At 40.0% G+C, this 12,441-nt stretch overlaps 1 protein-coding gene across 10 annotated transcripts in view; it reads left to right on the top strand.

Moving 5' to 3' along the window:
* Positions 1 to 12,441, top strand: part of NRG1 (neuregulin 1) — a 1,097,062-nt gene that overhangs the window by 910,652 nt on the left and 173,969 nt on the right. The window lies entirely within an intron of this gene.

Here is a 12,441-nt window from a genome sequence, read left to right as displayed (position 1 = left end):
TAGATTGCAAAGATAAAGAATTTATTTCACAAATCATGCTACCACCTAATTGGTTAATAGGTTCTTCCTCTTCCTGCCCCCCACCCCAGGCTGTAAGCTCCAGGGGGGTAGTGATCTTGTTTTTCTTATTCAGGTCTGTACCACTTAAAACAGTGGTATCTATTTAATAGACACACTAACATTTGTGGCACAAATGGAAATCAAGAAGTATCTAAGAGGATAAAGCCAGTTATCTATAAGAACGAGCCAGGATCTGGATATTATCTGTATTCCAGAAGAAGGTATTCAATACACAATAATTCTAATGTGTTTGGTTGAAAAGAGACCATATAATTGGTTAATACAATATGAGTAAGAAAGGTGGTGATAACCTTGATAAAGCCAGTGTTTTTACATAAATTTGTGTATTAGAGAGAAACTAGGGGCTCATTTGATATGGAGTATTTGAATCACAGATTTACTTTATTTCTTTATCTATTCAGCAAATACTATTGAACACTATTCTGGTTACTAGGATAACAGATGAATTAAAGAAAAAAAAAAAGCCCCTGCCTTAAAGGAGCCTTCTGTCTCCTTGGTGAAACAAACACCTATAAAGTGCATTGTATTAAAAGGAATAGTAATGGCTTTATGGGAACACAGAAGAAGGACACTTAACTTATTATTCAAAAAATACATAAATTGGGCAAGCCATCTGGAGTGTGTTGGGGGGGCATAATTTAGCTATATGGAGGAGTTGCAAAGATTGGACAGAGTTCCCATATGCCCCTCATCCAGTGTCGCATTCCCTTGGTATATTGATCAAAACTAAAAATTAACATTGGTATAATACTATTGCGTAACTACCAGCCTTATTCACACTTCACCATCTTGAGTACCCCTTTTCATGCTGAGATGAGATCAGTATGGAAGTGCTTTGTAAACAGTAGGCTAAATGCTAGGTGTACAAGGAATGCCCTCAGACTCTGCCCAGAGTAGGTCACAGATGGTGAAAGTTGTGTTCTATGAAGGCAGCTTTAATAACCTAACCATGAGTTCTCTCTCTTTTAGTTCCATCCATGAATGTAATTAATTCCTTACGAATCTGTCCTGTTCAAAGTGCATAGTGTGGTGCCCTGGGTCTCTCCCTTCATCCTGTGTGAGGCAAACTTGCCTTGTAGTTGAGGGGCTGGGTCCCACCTAGGGCCAGGGAACTGTCAGGTTGGAGTTGGAAGCTGGGCTGCCCGACTACAAAGCCCACCTTTTCCTCCTGCGTGCTGCTTCTTGAGTCCTTTTCTCTACACAGACTCCCAGAATAAGCATTTTCCAAATCATACTTCTTATTGTGCAAAAAAAGGTTCATTTCCTTTTTCTATCCTAAAATGACTTGCTTCATGCTTCGAAGGTTCTATGAATATAAAATTTTGATGACTTTAAGGACCCATGGCTTTCCTCCCTTGGCCTTCCTCTATCATTCTTGAGGATTCTATGATGTTTAGTCTATTTCTATATACTGGCAGCCCTTCCCTTTGAACATTTCAGTGACCCCTCTTGATGGCTTCCAGCTGCCTTTTTTGGGGGGGGGAGGGTGGGTCTTGAGGAATGACCAAAGCTATATGCAGTTTTTAGATGTTAATTATGTAATGTTGTGCCTTCTGCATATATAGGACCTAATATTTGCTAACTTTTCAGACGATTTCTAGATAATGGCAGTCCCATTGGCACTATTCATGATAACTCATTTTTTTCAAGATGCAAGATGTTTTCGCTATCATTTTTTAATTAGATTTTCACAACTGTGTGAAATAGATAAGGCCGAGGCTGCTCCCCCACCCCCGCTTTTATGCACAAGATTATTGAGGTTCGGAGTAATTATGTGACTCCCTAATCCCACAGACCAAACAAGCGCTGGACCCCAGGTTTGCTGACTGCCCATTCTTATCGTTAATAAAGATTCTCGAAAGCTAGAGAGAGAAGTGCAGGACGTTTTGCACGGAGTTAGGGATTTAAATTCAGGGACTAGGAACTATTAGCAGAGAATCTAATTAAACATCTTTCTAAAGAAAAACAAACAAAAGGAAAGGTATTTCTAGTGGCGTGCCAGTCCCTATGGAGGAAAGGAAAGCTACATGTTGACATGCTAAGTAAGCTTCATTTACGTTTCTTTTGTGTAATGTTTGTGAATCTCAGTGCTGGGAAAATGTGATTGCAATTTAGGCACCAAAGGATTATCTCAGAATGTGTGGGAAGCAGCTCACTTTTATTTTCAAAAAAATGCTTTAATGCATTTGTTTTTTATGTAAAATAAGGGAAGCTATGAATTTTAAGTCTTCCTTAGAGAGAGAGAGAGAGAGTGTGTGTGTGTTTTCTGAAACCAGACTACTTTGGCTCTAATCTTACAGTTTGACTTGTGAGTTCTGTACAGGAAAGGGTCCCAGCCTTGGAGCCCTGTGAGATAGGTGACAAAATTAGATTGTTTTAGATGATCAGTGATGGAGCCCAGGTTTTCTTACTACGAACAGTCTGTTTAATTTGACTCTGGTCATTTTCCACCTCTTCACCAAATTCATGACCCTGGGAACCTAAAGATAAGAAAATCGCCTTCCCTGGTCTTTCCTGTGGGATAGAAGAAGCAAAATGATAAGGATTCAATTGTTAGGTTGTCTGTGGACCTGCTTAAAAATGCAAAGAGCGACCCGAGCTTTAAAGATCCTCAGAAAGTCAGACGTAGGCTCTACTTAAGAAGGGGTGCAAGGCTGGTTATTTAAAACTGTAGTAAACAGTGGAGAGAAATTTAACTTTGATCTGGTGGGCCTCAGTGAGTCAAGAAGGCTCCTTTCAATCCTGGCATGTACCTTCCAGTGTCATCCAGTTTAATAAGTTATCTGTGAATAAAAAGGAGAAGTCAGAAACATGTGGTTGCCAGGAAAGTTGACCTGCCTAAATAACAAAGGAATAGATTTTAGACATCCTTATTTTATGGTTAGCGCTGCTAAAATTTTTTTCTTCTTCTTCACAGAAGGAATAAATTTGAAATGGCCATGTGAAAACTAGATCATGAGGTACTATCATCATTGGTAGATTAGTGAAGGGCTTTGCTCACAAGTGATGATTTAGGTTTTATGCATATGTTTTATGCCATGCTTAAAAGTCTTCACGTAGTTGTCACTGTTTAAAATTAATTATAATCAAGGGCTAACTCATCTTACCTGGGAATTTTATCCAGTTTAGAACGTCTATCTATATAATTTCCTTCTTTCAAATAAAAAAAAAAGAGAGAATTTTAGTGATATCAGTTAATTAAATGATTGTAATTCAATTTGAACAAGGAAATCATGGTTATGAAGATAAATATTAACGGATCAAGGCCATGCTAATGCGCTAAATTTACTTAAGCAATAAACACACCAGAAGAGAAAAGCCTCGTTCCAATAAGAAAATAAATAAATATAATATCAAATTTGCAGTAATTAGACATTTCTCCATTTCTCTGTTTTTAAGTGACGTATTGGAGGTATATGGCAGATTTGTGCAACAGATGAAGGAAAAAGCCCTGCTTTTTGACAACAGAAAAGATCAAATGTATAAACTTAGGTCAAATGAAAGTTGCTACATATCCGTTAGGCCAAACTGAAATGGATCCATTTCAACCCTGTATACGGATGGCCTTAAATGAAGCTGGTGGGCCATCTTCTAGGTTCTCTCCCTGAGTGAGATGCGCCTGTAATTGGGGGCAGCTGTGGGGACAGCATTAATTAGGCAGGCCTGTCAAACACTTGCCTTAAGCCACCTTAAGCTGTGCTGTGATTTCCTCCAGCATCCGTTGTCACGGTGCATTGCCTTTACACCTTGGAAGGACGACGTTAATCTGTGAAGACCCTCTTGTTGCTGTATGCTCACACAGGGGCTATTGAGTTTCAGTGAACCTGGGAGCGAGACAGAGCGTGGCATTTGGCAGATGACAGATAGTCACACAGTTCAAAAACACTGTTTTGGTATACCAATTTCAAGTGTTCTGTCTTGTTTGATTTCCCTATAAATCATCAAAGTAGCTTAGAAAATCCAGCCATTTTCATATCTCCTTTCTCTCTCAGACTTTTTTGTCCTGGGAATATGTACAGAAACGGTCTGTCACGTAGTGTATCCCAGATTTAATCAGGAAACTATGGGTACTATTAAGATATCAATATAGTAGGGGCGCCTGGGTGGCTCAGCCATTAAGCGTCTGCCTTCGGCTCAGGTCATGATCCCAGCGTCCTGGGATCGAGCCCCGCATCGGGCTCCCTGCTTGGCGGGAAGCCTGCTTCTCCCTCTCCCACTCCCCCTGCTTGTGTTCCCTCTCTCGCTGTGTCTCTCTCTGTCAAATAAATAAAATCTTTTAAAAAAAAAAAGATATCAATATAGTAAATTTGACATTTGACCTATGAGCCTATCCAACGTAGCAAATAATTGTTTATTGCCTATTAGTTAAGAGCAGGAGCTCTGGAGTCAGACTTGCGGGGTCCAGATCCGGGTGCCACAATATTACCAGCCGTGCGACTGTAGGAGGTGGCTTTACCTCTCTGTTTCTGTCTCCTCATCTGTAAATTGGGAATAACGATAGTAATACATATCTCCTGGAATGGTTATAAAACTTAAGAAGAGTGGACATAAAGTTCTTGAAACAGTGTCTGGCACGTAGGTACTCAGTAAGTGTTAGCTGTTACTGTTCTAAAGCAGGTAATGTTGAAAGTACTAAGGGGGCCTTATTTTAACTTCATCTCAGACTTTGGGAACACTCTTATGGTAGTTTTACGATTTTATCTTTGGCCCTCAACTTACAGCATACTGGGCACAGAACTACAGAACCGTAGAGAAGAGGAAGATTGCTAATTTCAACAAACGTAGTATCAATTTTCAGGCAGAAAAATTCTCTTACCTAATAAATCTGCACTTATTTCCCCCCGTAGAATTTTGCAGTGTTGTAAATCTCTCACAGACACACGTGGAGAGGTGATCTGGTTTATATAGCTTATTATGAGAAACAGAAAATTACCACAGTGGCCATGGAATGGAATAATCTGCCCCATTTTGAGTCTACTGTCCTCCTCCCCTTTTCCTGCTTTCACCTCAGGCCACACAGAAGCACCCCTTGCTGGAGAGGAAAGTCCTGGGTTCAAATCCTGGTGTGCGGCTCGTTAGCCTTGTGACATCAAGCAAGTTCAAGTTCCAGTATAAACCCCTCCCCCCAATATCCTCACTTGTAAAATGAAATAATTACCCACTTGCAAAAACTGTTGCAGAGAAATGGTAAACGTGGGGATATGTGTTGACTGAAAAAAAAGAGCACACTTACTAGTTAAGGGAGCAAACTTACACCTGGTGGACTGGGGTCAATCAACGAAGATGATCAGCTGTGATCTGAAGGTGGAGGAGATGATATTTCAGTGTGTGAGCTACTCTTGTGGAGTGGGCGAACATCTGGCCTCTGGGGAGACTCCTATATAGGACCCTGCGTAGCACAGGAAGGGCCATGGTCGCAATGACCGGCATCCTCACTGAGGCTGGGTTCGAGCAGAGAACTCTGAAACAGTGATGACCAAAGAAGAGAAATAGAGGAGAATATGAAAATTCCCAAGTAGAGACTACTACTTATTTGACAATTTTCCAGTTATATTTAACATTTCTTTTTCTCTGGCATCATATGGCAGAGAGTATAAAGAGTCCAAAGCTGGTGGAATGCATTAAAACAAAAAATAATGTCATGGGGCCCTTCTGTTCCAAATAATAATAAGTCTTTTGAGAAGGTAGGCGTGGCCTCTGGAATAACTTTTGGACCTGGGTCTCTACTTTCTCAGTATCGTCTAGATTCTTTGTTCTACTTACTCTTTCAGCAAGCACTTGAGGTTCTGCTTTGTGAGGACCCTAAGATCCTATGTATCTTGCATCTAATAAATTTAGACATTTGGATGTTTGAATATAGTGCTAAACAGAATGGACACACACACACACACACACACACACACACACACACATCACTACTACCACCCCCACCAATAGCCTAATCCTTCAAATAGGGACTGTGACCACCTACTAATAACTATTCTTACACCTCCTTTGATTTGGTAGGGATAAATTCCTTAAATGATCAATTCCTCTTTCTTTACATGTGCTTTTTTTCAATGCTGCCTGTTGGGTATGGTATTCAGATATACAATGTGATTATTATTCTCTGGGGTCTTAAAATATGCCTACCTTTTGATGGGGCTGATTGTAGCTCATACCCTCAAATAGAGCATTTAAAAGAATCATACTGTTTCATTCAACTTGTAACAGTTAACTGTGAGAAGTGAAACTTTGAGCCCATCCACATATAAAAGTCCCCTCCAACAGAAACTGATGTGTTTAGGCAATCAAAGTTAACAGCAGGAAGAAGCCAACTTTGGCTGCAGAGACACCACCATTGTGAATATGAGAAATCAGATGTTGAAATGTTGCTCCCAATTTTATTGTTTTATGTTGTGTAATGACATGTTCCATGCATATGTTACGAGGATTATTCGGTATGCTCATAAAGGTATTCAGTAGTGTGCATGCACATCCTTGCACCATATAAGAAATTGGACACTGACCTGCTAAAATGGTATTTCTGGAGTTCAGCTATCTTAACCATACTTTGAGGCATATTCCTAGTGTGTTTTCTGGTTAGGTTTGGTTTGCTGCCGATGATACGGCGTCAGCTTGAGAATACTTTATAATAAAACCTTGAATTTTATAGTTACTGTCTCTCAGATGAAGGCACCCACATGTTTGATCTCATCCTCCAAATATCTTTGCTGAATACACAGGGACAAAGAGCAGGCCCATTTTAGTTCACGGGGGACTCTAGTTAAGCGGAGTCAGGAACTGTCTATCCGAAGGATGATTCAGCAGGAGCATGGGCCAGTGTGAACACTGAGTCCCCTCATGTGGCAACAAATAGTGACCTTGTTGGGTTGTTCTTACCATGACTTCAGACCACTCCGTGCATCAGTAGCCGGGGTGGTAATCCAAGGAGCATTCTGAAATACGGTTGCCGCCAGAATTTGCTGCCTTTTACACAGCTATATTTACAAAATGTTACCTGTTAAGATGCATTGTCCCTTTTAAGCTTAAGTCGGTGGGCACAGCTCAGAAAAACAGCTGGCAAAGCATAAACTTTATCCACTTTGTGCCTGACCATAATCTTCTCCAGAAGATGGTCCAGTGAGGGAGAAATATGATCAGGAAAGGAATTTTGGAGGCTTTCTTCAGTAATTCATTTACCTCTAACATGACTACAGAAAAGGGATCCTTCTACTTTAGAGGGCTGATTGATGATATTCGTGTGGCTTTCATTAACGCACAACCAATTTTCACCACTCGATCTGCACGTGTGGGATGTCAGGCTTTTAAGAGGTTGTGCGGAGGGGAAGATTTCTCTGGGATCACAGCTGCAAGCTCACTGGTGTTTGATAATATTTTGCAGGTTTCCTGTTTAATTTGTTCAGTGTGGTGAAGCTCTTCAGATGAACTAGTCCAACATGGAGAGTTATGATAGGAGCTAGCTCTGCATCGTCAGATCCTTCACAGAAGAGAAACAACAACTTATCTAGTGTCACATGCTGTCAGCATATCTTGGTTCCATACACATGCTGAAATTTGTTTCCTGTTCTTAACAATACAGTACAACATTCGAAGTAGCCACACTGAATAGATTTGAAACACGTGCACAGTAGGCGATTAAAACAGGAGGATCGCTGTGATGAATAGTTCTTTTTACACATTTATTTCACCTGGAGCACAAATATTTATTCACACATCAAATCATTGGAATAAATGAACATATTGCCTTAAGTTTTTGTGTGGTCAGAATGTAAAATAAAGATTTGGGGATTACTGCCACAATTTGTTTTGTGCGCTGTGTGACATTATCAAATAAGAAACACAGGAGTTTAGGGGAGCACGGGTGGCTCAGTGGGTTAAGCGTCCGACTCTTGGTTTCGACTCAGGTCATGAGCTCAGGGTTGTGGGATCAAGTCCCGCGTGGGGGCTCTGCGCTCAGCGGGGAGGCTGCTTGGGATTCTCTCTCCCTTTCCTGCCCCTCCCCCTCCCCATCTCTAAATAAATAAATAAAGTCTTAAGGGGAAAAAAAAAAGAAACGTAGAAGTGCAAAAATAGACTTTTTAAATGTACCTAGTACACCTGCTTGTACTGAGTTAGACTCAGAAGAGTGTGTTTGTGATCTTTTAAAAGGCTTTAAAACACTTCAAGCCAGTAAAAAAGAAATGCCTGTAAAGCGTGTGGCATTGCTCTGAGGGTTTTGGAGTTTTTGTTTTTTGGAGGCTGCTCTTTTTTGCACTTTACTGTCTGTCTCTGTTGATACATTTCTAAGGGTGTAGATACATTCATATTAATGTCAAGCAAGTTCGAAATCGATTTTGGCAAAGACTGCCTACAACTTGCTCTATCATTACATTGTTTCAGGGTGTGCAACTCTCTTCTCTCCAGAAACATACCGAAAGTGAAATTGTGGATGGTGGCAGACCAGATACGGTTAAATCACGTCCTAGATTCTCAGAACACTTACTGCATTCAAAGCATTAACTTAGCATCGTTTGCCTTAAAGCAATTTTTTAAAAAAGATTTTATTCCTTTGAGAGAGAGAGAGACAGAGCACAAGTAGGGAGAGGGGCAGAGGGAGGAGAAGCAGGCTCCCTGCTGAGCTGGGAGCCCGACGTGGGGCTCAATCCCAGGACACAGGGATCATGACCTGAGCCGAAGGCAGACGCTTAACCGTCTGAGCCACCCAGGGACCTCATGCCTTAAAGCAATTTTTAAAATAACAGACCATTTACTCTTAGCCAGGGACTAAAGGGCAAATAAAAATTTTTTTGCAGTTTTTAAAATCCAAGTACTTAGTTAAAAGACATTGCCCCCCCCCCCCCCCCCAGTTTAGGAATGACCCCTGGCCTTATGAAGTTATATCTGAGTATTAGAAAGTACTCGGTGGAGTAGATTTTTGTTAATGAAATAAATAAATGAGATTATTTCATGTGAGCAAACCATTGACTAGGAAACATACATAGTAAAATGTTTTCCATTAAAATATAGTTATTATTTTATAATCTAATAAAATAAAATTTCTTCAGCTATCTCATTAGGGATAGATGAGAAAAACTGCACAAATCACAGGTGCTCAATATTAATATGTTTGCATTTTTGTGGAGAATTTGAAATAGCCAGGGCTCTTCCATTAGTGTGGTTATGTGAAGAGACAGAGAAGAATTTGGGTTGTTGCCAAGTCTCCAGGATACTTGAATCTGGGCTCCACCAAGAATGAGTGAGGAAGTTTGTATGGTACTTCTGTGGAAGGTTCCACTGATTGACAAAGAATATCATGGATCAAGGACACAGTTGTGTGGTTCTGTTGGTGGTGTACATATTTGTTTCTCCATTTATGGTCTGGAGGATTTTAAGTTAACTCCTTGAAAGAGCTTTTCTCTGAAAAGTGGGGTATCCTCACGTCGTAGATGGTTAACCCTGAAGGATACAGCAGGGACGTTTTTCCAAGGGAACTTTCAGGGTTGCAAAGTTAGAGTAGCTGGGAACTTCTGCACTTCTGATGGACTTGGAACTGTGTGCAAGAGGGAGGAACTCAGGCTTGTCAATAAAGATATGCCAGAAGCCCAAACATGAAGAAATGTTTATACACGGAGTCAGCTTCAGGAGTGGATGCTCTAACTAAGAATAGACCTTATATCTGAAGGTCTCTGCAGAGCTACATTACAGATCATCTCTTAAAGACAAGAGAGGTGCACATGAAATGCCAGAGAAAAGAATAAACATTGACATGCCAGATGAGTGATTGTTTTCATCCCACCAAAGGACCTTGGAGGATTGGAGCCCCAAAGTCATGGATATGAGGTTGGACCATATGAGGATTTCAGTGCCCTCCTACTCACAGAATTTAAATGGAAGCTATAGTTTGAGGAGATATATTTGTAAATTAAAACTCAAATATTCCCAAGAATCCCCTGCATGACTGCAAACTTAACCAAGATTTTAAATGAAATCCCGAGCCTCTTGTTGAAACTGCAGCAAGAGCAGATGAAAAAGGCAAGAAAACAGAAAGAAACCAAGATTCTTTTTTTCTTTCTCTGTGTGTGTGTTTATGTGCATATGTATGCATGTGTTCCCTTATTTGCTTGAATTGTTTGAAATTTAATTGTAAGACACCATGACATTTCACCCCAAATACTGCAGCAGAGACCACCTAAGCACAAGGACCTTCTGCGTAACCGCAATGCAGTGACCACACTTGAGAAATTTCATGTTGATACAATACCTTTATTCAGATTTCCCCACGAGTCCCTGTAATATCTTTCAGAGAGTTTTCTGTGATGCAGGATTCAGTGATAGCTGCACATTGCATGCATTTTTCGGGTCTTTTAATCTCCTTTCATCTCCATCAGTTCTCACGGTCGGTCTCCTGTGATCATTCATGACATCAGCACTTCTAAAGTCTAGACCAGTTGTTTTGCAGGATTTCCCTCCATTTGAATTTGTCTGATGGTTTTCTCACGTTTGAAATCCAGATTCTAAATAAATAAATCATAGATAGACAAAGATATAGGAGGGGAAGGAGAAGTGGGAGAGAGAAAGGGAATGAGAGAAAAGGAAAAAGATGCAAATGATTTGATGAAAAATTGTTTATTCACACCAAAGAATACAAAGTCTAGCAGATTTCTCTTGAGACGGTATTGATAAGCAATGGTGTGGCGTGGTGGGTGAGGGGATACGGTGCTCATTGAGAGTTAAGGATTTCTGAAATATTGCAGTGAAAACATTTTGCTTCGAGGCAAGGGAATAAACCTTGAGAGTTTGGGTCGTGTGCCAAGTTAAATGTAAAACTCAGTGAAAACAACAACAACAAAGAAAATCAAACTAGTTCTTTTAGTTTATCCGTAAAATAACGAGGCAATTTATTTTTCTTAATACACGTAAGCCAGTTTCTTTGGTGCCTTTTAGCTCCAGCAGATTTGTTTCTTTAAAACCCTTCACTGGACTGAACAAAATCGAAGATGATCTTAACGAATTCATGAGACCGAACAGACACTATTCCAGATAGAGGAGAATTTAGTCTATTTTTAATAAACCTCTAAAACAGAGATTCATGAACCCCAGCCTAAAAAGAAGACTCCTATAAAATCTGTTCAGAAGTAAATCTTATTTTCAAGCTGTCAGAAAACAAGAACCAGACAAAATCATCAGGTATCAAAGGCGAAGAACAGCTGAAATGAGTTTTCTACTTTGCCACTGGGTCTCTGCTTCAAGTGCCTGCTTAGAGAAGCAGGCATCTCATCTCCTAGCCCCCAAATAAATAAAAAGGGGACGTGTAATTTTAGGAGCACTGCTAAGAAATCACAACGTTCAAGTGGTTTTTGCTATAATTTATAGGAGCCTTCCTATACTTATTCCTGACATTTTTTTGATTTACTTGGTAAGGGCAGAATTGTAGAAAAACAAACAGACCCTGAGTAGGAAAGGCACTTCATTTCCTGTTCGTGTCTAACATGGCTCTGATCGCTGTCCTTGGAGTCCTGGTCACCAAACCCAGTGAATAATTATGCCCTGGATCAGGGAGGGGGCGGTCTTATTTGCCGTGGGTTTGTTTTCTGGGATTTTCTGTTAATACCTGGATGGGAAGCAGAAGTGGACTTTGTAGTTGGCTTCTCTAAGACTCAGTGGAAACAGTTGTTGAGAGCTCAAGTTCTGTGATGTTGATTATTAAGTGAACTATTGTCTGTAAAGTCCATTCATTATGCTTTTATTTTTTTTCAAAAACTTTTATTATGACAAAACCAGGCATACTATATTGAATCGTATAACCAAACACCGTGTGTACCTGTTGCTTGACTTCTGCAATGATCAACTAACTTCTTGGGAAATTTGTTTCATTTTCATGCCTATCTATTCCCCTCCACCATTTTATTTTGAAGCAAATCTCAGATATTATAACATTTAATCCATAAATATTAAAGTAGAGAATAGATACTCTTTTAAGCAGTCTTGCTTAAAATAAGAATGGTATATAGGTATTTAATGTATTCTGCAGGTTAATGCACAACTTAAGTACTTCCAGTCTCTGTTGAGAAGATATAGAAGAGCTAAATCCAGTCAAACTGGCAATTTGACATGAGTATAGTAGTCATCTGGAATGGTCATTGATTCTCTGTAGGACAGCAGCTGTAGGTCCAATAAAAAAGTGATGTCACCAAAGAATTTATGTCTTGAAGAAAGAAACATTGTTAAGAGTGATGAATTCTCTTTGTTCTTTGGACCACCTCTGGTCATAGCATAGTCTAACTCTGACCCTCCAGAAACACAACCATGGACAAGTCAGTCACTTACCCATCTCTGAAATTAAACTTCCCCATTTAAAACATGGGTATGGTGCCTGCT

Source organism: Halichoerus grypus, chromosome 3 (assembly GCF_964656455.1).
Source record: "Halichoerus grypus chromosome 3, mHalGry1.hap1.1, whole genome shotgun sequence".
In the NCBI taxonomy this organism is placed as follows: Eukaryota; Metazoa; Chordata; class Mammalia; order Carnivora; family Phocidae; genus Halichoerus; species Halichoerus grypus.
Note: the sequence above shows the minus strand (reverse complement) of the source record. Positions and strands in the feature narration are given on the sequence as shown.